This window comes from Salvelinus alpinus, chromosome 11, assembly GCF_045679555.1.
Source record: "Salvelinus alpinus chromosome 11, SLU_Salpinus.1, whole genome shotgun sequence".
NCBI classification, from domain to species: Eukaryota; Metazoa; Chordata; class Actinopteri; order Salmoniformes; family Salmonidae; genus Salvelinus; species Salvelinus alpinus.
The window spans coordinates 70,037,078-70,037,602 of record NC_092096.1 but is presented as its reverse complement, the minus strand read 5'-3'; positions in this window follow the sequence as shown (position 1 = coordinate 70,037,602).

Below are 525 nucleotides of genomic sequence, written 5' to 3'. Positions count from 1 at the left end.
GATATTCTTAATCCTTTCATTTGTTTTTGTTCTTTATTTCATTCTGGGTGGGGCAACCTTGGTGCTGCTGTAGAGATCAAGGTCTTACAGGCTTTTTATCTAGCACTACACTAACACACCAGGAGATTTGATTGGACAGATTGGGAATCATACTGTGTAGACAGGAGTTTTGATTGGACAGATTGAGAATCATACTGTGTAGACAGGAGTTTTGATTGGACAGATTGGGAATCATACTGAAGATTATGGAGGATGTAAGGCCTAATTAGACCCTCTGATAGCCCCTTCAACCGAGTCAGCAAGACTTCAGAGCGAAGTGCTATCCCGACACACACTGCGATATGTTTGGAGTTGGCGCATTTTCATGTAAAATAACGGAGAGACTCATTTTATATGCCGTGTCCAGTTGTTTGTCTGATTTCGAGACTTGACACACGTAACAGACAAAATACTTCCCAAATGAAATGTTACTGAGGTTTATGCCTTGTAAAACGAGAGCCAGAACAGATTAGGATTGAATGGCGG